At 42.9% G+C, this 13,228-nt stretch overlaps 1 protein-coding gene across 17 annotated transcripts in view; it reads left to right on the top strand.

Annotated features, from left to right (window-relative positions):
• Positions 1-13,228, top strand: part of FOXP1 (forkhead box P1) — a 512,173-nt gene that overhangs the window by 356,115 nt on the left and 142,830 nt on the right. Inside the window, exon 1 of one of the 17 annotated variants that reach the window (XM_050957387.1) lies at positions 1,206-1,297. The exons of the other annotated variants lie outside the window; for them this stretch is intronic. The gene's annotated coding sequence lies outside the window, so the exon portion shown is untranslated. Of the gene's footprint in view, positions 1-1,205; positions 1,298-13,228 lie in introns of those variants that run through there. 17 annotated transcript variants of the gene reach the window in all.

Raw genomic sequence — 13,228 nt, 5'->3', positions numbered from 1 at the left:
GTCTCTTGATTTCTGCTATTGTAATACTCAGACGACATGCTGTTCTCTTCATTTTTATAAGCTTTAGATGCTCCTGCCTGTCATACTCTGGCGGTTTATCTTCAGCGTCTGGATTTGCTTTCAGACTTGCATGTCTATCAAGCTGCTGTTGCTTTGAATGTGAGATCAAAAGAAGATGAATTCCAGTAAAAAATTTCCTTGTATGAAGAAAAGATTGGGGCCTATGTAAACATCCCACTGACAGCTCCCAATGAGTTATTTTAGCAAAGCATTAGCACCCAGAATGACAGACAGTCCAAGACTACATGCTAAATAACAAATCAGTCCCTTCAGCAGCAGCACCTTGCCACAACAGCAATACATTTTCTAAAGGAATCCTGTTCCTCTTTTTTTTTTTTTTATTGAATATGGCTGTTCGATTGTTCATCTCTTTTCAAGCTGCCTTACAGTGCCAGCCCGAGTTTACTTTCCTTGACAATATCTGTATCATGTCACCAACATGACAGAAGACAGGACTTTGATAATTGGGGTGAGAGACAGTCAGTGAGTCATCCTGAGTTAAATAGGTAGTTTGTTTTAGTGAGTGAAAGGAAAACGTAAAGAAGAAAAAGCTTCTGCTAGAATATTGAATGCATACTCCTAAGATGTTAGATCCAAAGGCTTTGCGGGGAAGGGTTGTCTTTTGTTGTTTGTTTGTTTGTTTGTTTGTTTGTTTGTTCTTTTAACCAATCAAGCAGTTTGAAAAATAGCTATGAAGTCTGGCCAACCCTAAAAGACAATTTTTGACATAAATGTATACCACTGCAGAAAGTAGGAAAGTGTAGCTGGATTGAAACTATATGTAAATATGAATTTGCCTAGCTGCATAAATGAACTAAATTTTTGCTGCTGTTTGGTCTAGTTCGGGGCATAATTCATTCTCTGTGTTTCTGCATATAGACAGGGTGCTTTTAATAATGCAGAATTAATAGATGATTTTTTTTAGTGATGTTAAATACAACTTTGAAATTACCTACAAGCTCCTGCTGATCTTTCAACTTTGCAAGTGAAGAATTACTTAAGGAATTCTTGTGGTTTCTTTGTCATTTAATAAAAGCAGACGTTGCTACTGTGGAAGCAAACCTCCCGTTGTTGCCTACAAAGGGCAGTGCTCCAGTGTGTTTTCCCTTCAGTGTGCGCTTCGGCTGCACAGCACTTCCTGTTTATTCAAACATCTTTTTACCATTCTTCAACCCCCGCTTCACAGAAACAGCCAGAACACATCTACAGCAAGAGGACGGAAATCTAAAGACAGACAGTAAGAGCTTACTCTGTTAAACTCTTCATTTTCTCTGTAAGTGTTCAGAGAAAAGGAACACGTAGCTTGGGTCGAACTTTTAACGTGCTATCTTCCTCTGTGGAGGTATTCTGGCAGTGTAGGGAAAATTCATAGCCTAGGTTTCTAGAGCAAAATTAGATGATTCAGTTTGTTTACTGCCTTGTTGGCCACCAGCGGGTATTTTTTGAACGGATTTTTAAAGAGAGCTGGCTAGTTCTAACTCCTCTTTTGGTGCACTGCCGCTTTCAAATCTATCTCTAGGGCTTAAGCAGTTGTGTTGTCATTAACCTTCTGGGGGCTGACTTTAGCTTAGAATCTATGTATGCTCCTTGTGTTTTGTGTGTTTTCCTAACATTTTCATAAGTAAAAGAAGTCAAGAGAGCAGAAGAGAGACTCAGAGTCTGTGTCTGCAGAAATGTTTCTTTTTGTCTTCCCCAAATTGTTTGCTCTGTCACCGTTTGTGAACCAGGCTTGCTAATATTTGTACCAATTTCATGCTAATAAAGATCAGGCTGCTGAAACAAGCATGGCTATTATCTCATTCATATGACTGTTGGTTAGACTGGTGATATTACAAAAGAAAAGGGAAACCGTGCTCACTTTTGGGGATGGTTGTTAACTTCCATATGAGGGGCTTTCTCTCCAGATCTTCAGTGTTAATGATTAGGATATCTGTGCATCTCAGCACTTTTTCAAAGATAGCATTGATTCTCTGAGTAATCTGCGTTTATGACATGTATGTTGTTTATCCTGCCTGTTCAACTAAAGTATTCAATATTCCCTTGATATTCTCCCCTCTCCCTTTAAAGTCCACCAAAATAAATAGCTAACTTTTTTATGTGATCATTTATGGCATTTGTATACTGGCTATAAAACTTAAGAGGAAATGGAAAATGCATAGCCTGACCTATGGAGAAAATCCATCCTCACTGGGGCTTTTTCTGCCTCTGTGAGGTCCTACTACACTTTAAAATTTTAAACTGTAAACTCCCATCTTCCTAAAAAAAAGAGTGAGAGAGAAAAATCGCACTGTGTATTCAGCCAAACCACAAGTACAACAAACATATTTTCTAAAATATATTTCTAGGCTGGCTTTTTAATGTTCAGAAGTTGTTCTACTTTGCACGGGAAAATGGTATTTGCAACTGCCTTAAGGACAATTTGTTTAACAGTAGGAGTAATTGCATGGGGAAAATGGAAAGAGTGACTGAAGTTATTTACTCAGATGTTAGTGTAGGTGTGGGGCAGAAAACTCACTGTGGGAACAGTGGGCTGCTTTTCTTGGTATCTTAGTCTATTTGATGACCATCAAATTTCCCAGCTCGCTGGTTTTGTTTTTTCTGGATGGCATGTTTGATTATTTATCAGAAGGGAAAGGGAGTAGCTGAAGCAAATAAACATGTGACCAAGCTGTGTTTTGTTTTCCACTCAGAAGGCCATGCCCTTTAACAGATACACAGAAAATAATAAGGGTATTGTTTTATGATAAAAGGAAATTGTGTGTGTCATTTTTTAGCAGTCACTTAACCCTTCGTGGTCTGTGGCCTCCTCCTTCTAAAAGCTCCCAAGGTTTGCACCTGGGAGTTAATCTGCTGGGTTTTTTATGTTTTTGTCAGTGGAATGTTACCACAGATTATTTGTTCCACCATTTGGATTTGGTAGATTTATTACATAGTCATTTCTGCTTCAGCATATCAATAGATTTTTTTTTTCGTTATAGTTAGGTGATTGACTAGATCAGAACCACTTGCAGTTTTGTGGAAAGATGGATGTTCACTTTTGAGCAAAAAATGGACAGCACTGTTAGCTGTTCTGGTATTGCTTCATCCACTGTTACAGTGTGGAGTTACAACAGTGCTAAATCCATTTCAGACACTCTCTCTTTAACACAATTCTTATTAATATCATCATGGACAGTACGTGGCTTCTAATGAGAGTTTTAGAGAATGTTGACTCTATCTTCTGTGAAAAACTATGAACTAAATCACTGTCAAGAAATAAAATAGGGGGTTGTCTGATCGGTGAGAAGCAGGTTGCTTGTTTTAAGGTGCTTTTATGGGATTAAAATAAACAAGACTGTGACATACGGGGGTACAATTCAGACCTTTTGAGGGGGGGCTGTCACCCCTGCCCTGCAACCTAGGGTGCCTCACAATGCCTTGCTGAAATAGCTGCCACCTGGGCCACTTACAAACAGCCTTCCAGAATGCAAGTCATACCCTGAGTGTCTGTGTAACTGCAACCTGCCAGTTGCAGCCTGGATCTCACCAGCCTGGGTTATACTGTAGGATGACCCCAACATATCTCCAGTCCTGGCTTTTCCAAAAAAAAATGTGCGTCCTGTACTGCCCAGCCCTCTTCTGGACAGTACAAATATTTTAAATTCATTACTCCTTGAAGGGGATAATATACAATTTTAAATCTTAAATAGTTACTCTGACACTTCATTTTAAGCACACTGGATTAGTAAAATAAAGTTTATTAGCTACAAAGAGAGAGCTTTAAAGTGAGTACCAGTAATGAGGCATAAAAGTAAGAAATGGTTACAAGAAAAATAAAGAGAAAACGTTTACTAGTGCCTAACTTAAACTATTAGATTCAAGCAACATGTCTCACCACATGCTTCCAGCAAGATTATTGACCAAACTCTTCAGGTCAGGACTCTTCTCTGCCTCCGCCCCCACCCTATCCCCAAGTTCCGTGGATGTTTTCCTCTGTCATTTATGTGCGATGCCAGAAGCAGACTGGACAGGGGAAAGTGTTTAGGGTGTTTGCCCTGCTTTTTATAGTTTCACTCCATCTTTTGAAAAACATTTCTGGCTGGGAGCTCAGTTTTTTCCCCACTTGTTTGAGTTTTCTTTGTTTTCCCTTTCTGCTTGATGACTCTGTTTACTGCTTAAATGCAAATTAAGGCAAACATACACTAGTTTGTTCAAGATAGGCCACTTTGACCAGTTTGGTGCTGGATGAGTTTCAAACATCATACAGGGTAATCCTGTAACGTCATGTACAATGTTTTGACACCAATTTTATCAGGACAGTACTGACCATAAAATTGAGTTCTCAAATGATATCTTACAAAGCATACCTTGTACAAAGATTGTTACAGTACTATTTAGGGTGTGCATTCAGGACTTTATTCCATCACAATGACATTTGTGTGAAAGGAAACTGAGATGCAGTTTGCTTCACATTGTGCAGGTAGGTATAAATTTAATAGACTGACTTGCTTTCAGAATCTCTCTTTGTCTCTTAGAATTATATGTCAGTTTATGTGTTTATTAGCTCCCCATGTCTGTAATACTAAGTGACTTGCTACTCTACCTTAGGTGTATTATCTAGGGTAAGGGTCATTCTTTTTGACAAGGACCTAGGTTATGGTCAAAAAAGAAAAAAATTATGATTCTTTGAAGTTGCATAAAGAAATCCACATCAGTAGTGGGTTCTGAGAAAGGACTTGAGTTAGGAGAAGGTAGTGACTTTATTAAACTAGTTTGTGGAGGCTACTTCTTGCATAACAGGTTTGGTTGAGAGCACAAAGAAGTTTGTGGGGAAAAATGGACAAACAGTCAGTGGAGCCTGGTATTGTAGGTTTAGTATAGAGGGCAGAAGATGACATGGAAGAACACAAGAGCAGATGAGTAGAGAGGGGCTAGGTCATGAAGAACCTATAAGGTAAGGACCAAAAGCTTGAATTTGATGCAGTGGAGAAGGGGAGCTAGCAAAGGGTCTCAGAGGGCCTGTGGTATAGTGAGAACAACCAATCAGGAAAATGTTCTTGGCATTAGAGTTTTGAATGGGCCCCGAGGAAGGAGAGACGGGAAGGGGAGAGAGCTAGAGGGTGCTATACTGTATTCGAGATGGAAGATTAGGAGAGTGTTAGAGGTGTGGACAAAGACAAAAGGCCATATCTTAGTGATGTAATGGAGCACACTTCGAACACAACCATGATTTATGGATCTTGATGGAGAGCAGAATCAAATATGACAGCCAGGCTGTGGGCCTGAGTAACAGGGAGTATGGTGGTGTCAACCGTGCAGAGAGTGTAAGGGAACATAGGAATTGGCATATGAGCTTGGACCAGTGGTCCGTTTGGTTCAGTATCCCATCTCTGGTCATAGCTATTACCCGATGATTAAGAGGAAGATGCAAGAAGCCTCAAGACAGAGAATTATGGAATAACCTGCCAATCATGGAAGTTTCTTCCTGACCTCTGACACTTAGAGGTTGACTGATGCCCTGAAGCATGAGGGTCCAAACCTTCTTTTGTTTAGATATGTCTCTAGCGTGGCTGTGGATGTTCTCGTTATTATCTGTCCAACTGTCTAATCCTTTTTGGAATGCTCCTGCACTCTTGGCATTGGCTGTAGCTTGTAAAAGTAATTTCCGAAAGATAATTTTGTTGCATATTAAAATTAATAAGTAAATAAATAAAAAATCCCTTGATCAGTTTTAAATTTCTTGCAAAACAGTTTAATAGAATGTCTCCCTTATATTTCTGCTTTACCATTTTAAAAAATAAGGTTACTAGAACTGAACAGACTATTTTAGGTAAGCGTATGCCACTGAGTTGTAAAGTGGCATAATATTAGCAGTATTATTTTCAATCCCATTATGTATAGAGCCTAACACTTTGTTTGCTTTTTGACCCCCTGCTGTGCACTGAATAGTGGTTGTATTGGGATGTCCACAGTGATGGTGAGGTCGTCTTCCTGAGTGGTTACAGATAATTCAGAACTCAATAATGTATACATGTAGTTAACATTATTCCATCCCATATCGGTGCCTTTTGATTGTTAACAGAGGGTCCCTTGGAAGTTCCTACAGTTTTCACAAGTCTCAACTAACCTAAATAATTGTCTCACATGCAGATTTTGCCACTATGCTCTCCATCCCCAGATAATTACCGAATTTGTAAAAACACTATTGATGTTTGTACAGAACTTACGGCTGACACTTTTGCCGTATTGAAAATTGGGTTTTTATTCCATGAGCCTCTGAATGCAATTTGGTCTATAATGTTTTGGAATGAGGATTAAAAATATATTTAAAATATTTTGGCTACATAATAGAAACATTCAAGCTGTCCTGCGCAATATACAGTTCACATCAGAGCCACGGAAAGGCAGCGTCCACTCATACAGGACCTCTTCTTGGAGGTGACAATTTCCTTGACTTCTGATGCCCGGAAAGAACCCGCAATGGTGGGTTGTCCATATAGTCAGTACTCTGATTCACTCTGGATAAACATGCAGAAGTTCAGAAGCTGATCCGAGCTGTCTGGGATAGCTCAGTGGTTTGAGCATTGGCCTGCTAAACCCAGGGTTGTGAGTTCAATCCTGGAGGGGGCCACTTGGGGATCTGGGGCAGAAATCAGTACTTGGTCCTGCTAGTGAAGGCAGGGGGCTGGACTTGACCTTTCAAGATCCCTTCCAGTTCTAAGCAATAGGTATATCTCCAATTAATATTATCAAAAACAGTCTGGACATCTCATAAGATTTTTTTCATCCTTCAAACAGTTCAGTTTGCATTATGAGCTGAGGCCAGTGTCAGTTAGCTTTCATTCTATCAGGATGTATTCGCTCAACGCTCTGCCCAGAAAGGGCACAAGCACTACAGAAGATACCCCAATGCAGATGACAGAATGGCAGCTCTGGAGTGACTCCACTGCCATTCTGTGGTGTTGGAAGGAAGGATTCTTATTTCCTCTGCTGTACTTCCCCTTATTTCTGGAGAGCTGTGGCCTTGGGGAAGGATTTGGGCCTGTGGGAGAAAAATAACATATTTTTTTCCTCTCCATTGACCTACATTGAGCTAGGAGACATTTCAGACCAAAAAGTGATGTAAATTAGAAATACTTTGGTAAAAAATAATGTGTATAAATGTATAATGGTCCCTGTATTGCTCCAGCAAAGAGATCACTCAGGAAGTGCATGGCTACATTCATCTGCCTAAGCCAGGCAGTCAGGGCCAGCCAATTGCCATTTTATTTAACAAATTAATTAATTTTTATCAAAGCTTTTCCTTCCATCCAGCACCAATATACAGAGCTGACCGATGTCCCCTTGGTAAACGCCAGCCTTCCAGAGACAACTGTGCTGTAACAAATGGGTGGAGGACAGGTGAAGAGTGGACAGGTGGGAGATATGAGCAGGAGGGGTAGCCAAGAACAGGGGTTAACTGAGGAGAAAAAGAGCAAGATTGGGAAGAAAAATCAGAAATGGGGTATGAGAGATGGAGAAAAGGGAGTGGAGAGGAGAGAGGTGCCAGTGCATGTTTTCCTGTTCCGGAAGGGGTTGAAAGCACTGGCTTAAGAGGAGCGGAGGAATCGGACACCTGCTTTTCTTTGCATCTTCTGTATTTTACCTATCTGTGGGTGCCTCTTGTTTTTGGTTCCTTTCTAAGTTGGTAGCTGGTTCTACTCACCTCCCCTTGCTCTGCTCCTCCTAGAGGAAGAGCGCCAGGTGCTGCTGCTGCTTTGCACCTTTTTGCATACTGCTCTGTTCCCCCTCACTGTCCACACATTGCTCTGATCTTCAGCTTCTCCAAGGTGCAATGCTGCTATACTCCAGAATATCAGTTCACTCTGCCTGCCTGTCTCCCACCCCTCTGCGCAACCCCACTTGCTGCTCTGAGAGGAAAGGTGCAGGAAGGGAAGGAGCACAAGAAAGAGGAGTGTGAGTGAAATTAACCAACCCTGAAACTATATTGTATCCAGACTTCAGAGCTTGGTGATTGTATTGTGCTATTCCAGTCCCAGGAGCTGTGGAACAGAGCAGTGTATAAAGATGGTTGGGAGCTGCCAAAGAGGACATAATTGACAAATACTGGCTGAATCTGACCTCTCCTCCTGCGTCTGAGAACTAACAGCACTTCTCAGGCATGACTGAATGGAAGCAAGAAAACCCTGTAGGATCTTCACTGACAAGGACTGGGTTGGAACTGGCCTATTCAGCTGCCATTCCAATATTACCTAACTTAGCCTATGCCTGAGGCCCCTAAAATGTTGTTAAACTTGGAAGAAAACTGGATGATAAGAAAACTGGATGATAAGAAATCTACATGTCTGATACTGAAAACCCTTTTTGTGCCTGAAACACTGAAGGGATTTTTAAAAAGGGTCTAATTGTGTGGAAACATGACTTCATGTTATTCTTGCAAGGTCAGGGAGGAACGTCTCACATCTGGAAGTCTGGGTTGGGGTAATATTCTCTTTCCAGGCATGGTCTTGATTTCTTGTTCTTTTTTTTCTTTTTTTTTTGTTTAAAAAGAGTATAATTAAAATCACAGTAAGACGGTGATACCGGCAAAGAGGTCGCTTCCTGCTTCTGCTACCCATGCTCCTCAGACTGCCATGTTACCAGCCCTGATTACTAGTAACACGCTGCTTAGATGCTACCATCTCTTCCCTCATAGAGGAGGTTTTCTCAAACTATGAACCCTAGGCTTATTTGTGAGCATATCTCTCATCAGTCCAGGCCCACATGTGGGGTGCAAACTGTGGCAAAGTCCCAAAAGAAGGGACATAACAGACAATTCATGCAGGAGTTGAAAAGCCCATAGGGATTTTGTTTTGTATTGTAAATACCTCGTTCTGTAACCTGTGTTACGCGATTCTGTATTTCTGATGTAAATAACTATCAACTATAAAACAATGGGCAAGGGCACAACATTTACGTGAAACATACAGGTAGCACTGGAACTAGATCAAGTGATGTCCCTTGGAATGAGGGGTATTTGAGGCATGTGACGGTTGAGCATGAATAGGGTCTCATGGGACCTAAAACTCTTGGCCATCTTTTTATTTAGACCTTTGACAGTCAGCAAATTCTAATTCTTGATTCCCTGTGTGAATCTTTCAGCACGTACTAAAGTCTCACTCTCATGCTTTCATAGATTCGTAGAGGCCCGTCCAATCAACTCATCTGAAATCCTTTATATCTATGCTTGGCAGAACTCATTTTTTTAAAAATAATTTTGGCGGATAATATCAGTGTTTATTTTTAAGCATTTTTTCAGTTTTATCTATTTAAGTTTTCACAGTTGTGGGAAATTACGGGAGGAGAGGTCAAACAATCGCTATTTAACATAGTAGATGTTGAAATTCAGGAAGTTAAAGTTTTATAACTGTTAACAAAGAAACTGTCAACATAACATGTCAAAATGTAAAGTAAAATCCTTAAATCAAGCTCTGATACAGTTCTTAAGCAAGTTCTCACGTACTCTTACGTTACCTGTCTGTAAATTTCAGTTATTAACAATGGAAATATTTTCCTTTGTTCTGTCTGTGTATAATGAAGTGGACGTTTACATTTACTGATAAATATCTAATCCTTTCAATCCTGTTCATATCATAGGCCGTTATTTTTCACCCATTAGCCCTGTATTGAGCTGCTGGAACTCAGCAGGGTTTCCCCTGAAGTAACAACTCCTGCTCAGAGGGGGTTTTGGTCTAGAAATGATTGCAGAGAGACTTTACATCCTCCGTTAATATTCCCTTTCTTCTTCCGTCCCTGCCCCATGCCCCCCCGAAGAGGAGGTGGTTGCTGCCTGCCTCAGGGCTGGGGGCTCAAACAAGGGATGATTGGGACGATAGATTAGGGCTATGGAGGCTTCCTTTGAGCCGTTATTTCTTTTCCCCGTACGTCCCCATTGAGCCCTTTACTTGCTCATCCTAGGGACATGGGCCCAGGGTGGGTGCAAGGACATTTTGTGCCCTAGGTGAAACTTCCACCTTGCGCCCCCCCCAAGCCCTGTGGCAGCTCTCCAGCCCCCCCCACAATAGCTCCCCCCCACCCTGTGGTGCGCCACTCCCACCCCCCGCAGTAGCTCCTCCCGGCCCAGGGAGCCATGCGGCAGCTCCCCGCCCCAGCTCACCTCTGCTCTGCCTCCTCCTCGAGCACGCCCTCACCGCTCCACTTCTCCCGCCTCCCAGGCTTGCGGTGCCAAACAGCTGTTTGGCGCCACAACCCTGGCAGGGAGAGAAGCAGAGTGGGGTGATATGCTCAGGGGAGGAGGCGGAGCAGAGGTGAGCTCGAACGGGGAGTTACCCTGCGTGCTGCCCCCCCACACACACACTTGCTGCAGGCGGCCCTCCCTGCGCCCCCCTGCCCCAGCTCCCTCTGCCTAAATGCCGACGACCGGGGCGGCCAAAGATCCGGCCGCCGTGATCGCCGCCGAAGGACCCCAAATGCCACCTCCCAAATGCTAGCGGCGGTCGCCTAATAGGTTGCATGGGCCCCCGTTTCCCAGGGGTTCACATGTCACTCTCCAGTTTGTCTGGGGCAGCGTTACTGCATCTGGAAAAGCTTTGGGGAGAGAAACAAGCTGGAGTGTGTTAGGCCTCGTGCTGGAGCGTGCTAGGCCCAGGGTACTAGAACTGCATATCCTTTAGTAGTCGGGTGTCTCATTACCAGCAGATCGATGTTAATATTGAGAACCTGGAGGGTGAGGCTGGAGCTCATTTGCTTCAATTAAAAATAGGGTCTGATGGAAAAACAGCTTGAGAGCCAATGTCATAGTATATTGGCTTCAATGAAGGAACAGTTAACAAGAGGCTCTGTAGGGCTGGATGTTGTAATTATATTTCCAATGTGCAGTTCCTGTAAAGATTGTACATGGCACTGTAAATTTACACGTCCCTTCTGTGGGTAAAAACTTTTTTTCTCCTCCCCCCCACCCCAATGTTTCCCACCCTCTAATCCCTTTCTGGGATTAGCAGCTGCTGGTTTTCTGAGGTCATTGGAGTTTCTCCAGATTTATGTTGGGAGCAAAATGTTGCGCCCCCTCCCCCCAGTCTTGTGTTTATGACTTTTAAATGATTGTGGAAATTGAAAGATTGAGTTGCTCGTAATGAAAGCGTTCAGTTACAGCCACAACTTAAATCTGTAGGAGAATGGGTGTCCTGGGCAAAGAACTGAGTAATTGCATTCTACCTAACTGGCCAAAAAAAATCCAACAAAAAACCTGTCCTGATAATCTCAAAGGGATAAATTGTTCCCCTCTGTGTGGAATTGGTTGGCAAGTGTTTAATGGCTGCTGCCTTCCATCCCATAGTTTGTGTTTCAGTGGTGAGTGCAGTGTGTCTCCCTTATATCCTTTATAAATCGAGCATTGGGAACTTGGATGAAAGATGCTGTGTCAGCATTATGCTGAAGTCAGTGGTAAAACTCTCAATGGATTCAATGACTGCAAGATTTGGGCACTTACCATGTTTCTTTTTACAATGTCCCTGAAATACAGGATTTAATTCTTTCTAGCCCTAGAAGCAGACACTCTCTGACAAGTGCACACTTACAAAAGAGCATGCCCGCTGCTTGTTTGGGGTCTGTGTGAAATGAGCGTGGTGGGCTCCGTCCAGTTTCTAGCAGTGAGACAACCATGTCAACAAAGCTGTTCTCACAGCTGGCAGTTAGTGGTATTGGCACCTCTGCTTCCAATCTTGTCAGAAGCAAGTATCAAATGAGGTAAGGAACTACCCTCTCGTGCCTCGTTCAGCCAGGCAAGAACAAGGCAGGTGAGCAGGGCATCAAGGGGAAGGTAGCTGTGTAAATAGTCTTATGGATTGGTAAAGGGCTTTAGTCTCTATTGCAGACAGTCTAGCACCTATCAGCACTGAATTCATATATAAATAAAAACATGCCTTCTTCTCATACAGAATACTGTATTCAAATACAGTCTTGATTGGGAATCTTTGTGCTGATGATGGCTGAGGGACTGAATTTGCTGTCAAATTAATTTCGCCTTATACCCTGGCTTGGAGTATTTTTATGGTGCTGGCAGCCACAACAGGTTTCCCAAGCTGGCCTGTAAATCTCAGCCTTGCACTGGAGTAGTTATTGTGTCTAGGGGAAAAGAGGTGATCCAGAACTGAGCTAGTACTGAAACGCTTTCTCTCTCGCACGCCCATTATCGGATTGTATTGAATGATGGGAGGAGGGAGAGCTCAGTGGTTTGAGCCTTGGCCTGCTAAACCCAGGGTTGTGAGTTCAATCCTTGAGTGGGCTGTTTAGGGATCTGGGGCAAAAATCTGTCTGGGGATTGGTCCTGCTTTGAGCAGGGGTTTGGACTAGATGATCTCCTGAGGTCCCTTCCAACCCTAATATTCTATGAGTGCTGGTATAATGGTGGTTTCTGCCCACTGGGGTTGAATTGAGATCAACAAATTAATTTCAAAAGGTGTACTCCAAATGGACTTGACATAGCTTCTGCAGGAAGCTTTCCCTACTAAGCTAACCATCTCTTTCTTTTACACACTCCTCTTTCTCTTCCCCACGTGTGTGGTGACTGTGGATTAGCCTTGAAAATGACATAGCCAAGGGGGGTTGATCTCAGGTGGGGGTGGAGAAATTTGAGGTAAGATTAGAGGAAGACCAAGTGACAGGGAAGAGCCAGTACTGCTGTAGCCCTAGTGGTGACGTGGTGCAGCTCAGCAGTAAGCACCATACCTGGGAGCTGTTCCTCACCGCAAGCAAATTTCCACATTTTAGAGGCAGGATTATCTGTTGTTTGACTTTAATAAGCAAAAGAGCCAAATCACTAAGGAGAAGATATGGAAAATGCTGTTTCTAGGCTGTCTTAGTTCCCACTGCTTGCCCCAGTGCTGCCCCAACAGTGTGTCTTTGTTGTCCTCTGGTAGGATCACTTCCCTCCTCCTTCCCTCTCACATATTCTCTGTGGCTGTCTTGTGCAACTCACCTGCTGCTCTCCCCCTTTGCTTCCCCAGCCTGATTTGTGTGCTTCTCTTCTGCTCTCTCCCTATACCGATCTCTCCTTTTAGGGTTGCTCTGAACCTCTTTCACCCCCTGCTCCTACACCATTAGTTCTCAGTGCTGCTAGCGGGGTGGGGAGTTCTCCTGGCTCCCTGCTGCTGCTTGTGAAGGGACAGAAAAGAGCAGTATGAAGTAATCA

This window comes from Gopherus flavomarginatus, chromosome 6 (assembly GCF_025201925.1).
Source record: "Gopherus flavomarginatus isolate rGopFla2 chromosome 6, rGopFla2.mat.asm, whole genome shotgun sequence".
Taxonomy (NCBI): domain Eukaryota; kingdom Metazoa; phylum Chordata; order Testudines; family Testudinidae; genus Gopherus; species Gopherus flavomarginatus.
Note: the sequence above shows the minus strand (reverse complement) of the source record. Positions and strands in the feature narration are given on the sequence as shown.